This window comes from Penaeus monodon, chromosome 25 (genome assembly GCF_015228065.2).
Source record: "Penaeus monodon isolate SGIC_2016 chromosome 25, NSTDA_Pmon_1, whole genome shotgun sequence".
In the NCBI taxonomy this organism is placed as follows: Eukaryota; Metazoa; Arthropoda; class Malacostraca; order Decapoda; family Penaeidae; genus Penaeus; species Penaeus monodon.
Window position 1 is genome coordinate 8,345,233 of NC_051410.1, and position 597 is coordinate 8,345,829.

A 597-nucleotide genomic window follows, 5' to 3' on the forward strand; every position below is an offset into this window, starting at 1 on the left:
TTTTTCAAAAGACTTCGTTTTTTACACATAACGAGTAGTAGAAAATAATAGTGTCGCTAATAACACACAGTTGCTTGTTGAAGATGCCACAGATGTAAGTAGTATATGGTGTAAGGCACTGACGTCAATTCTGTCTATTATCTTGGAAGCCTGTTATTGACGTCAGCATATTTTATCATGAATGTAATTTTTGGCAGTTCCCTGTATAAAAACACGCACACAGACAGATAATTATCAGTTAGCTTCCTACTGTCTCTATTTCTAAAAGGAAAGTGTAGAACATAACGAACAGATGTTGCAGAAAACACATGTGCAGAGTTAATCTATTATTCTTAACAAAATATGAATTTTAATAATTGAGTAAAAATTGTCTATTTGCTTACAGATTAGTATCAGTTATATTCTATTTGATTTAATGTCACCAAAATGCTTCTTAACTAGCTTTCATAAATCACACTAAATATAAATTCAGCCATTAGTAGATGAGCAAGTAAATAACCATTAAAAAAAATGTCTGATAAACAAAAATCTTGTGCACATACACAATCATTTTTACGAACCATACTAACTGCTCCTTAAACGCAACAATTTCACCCT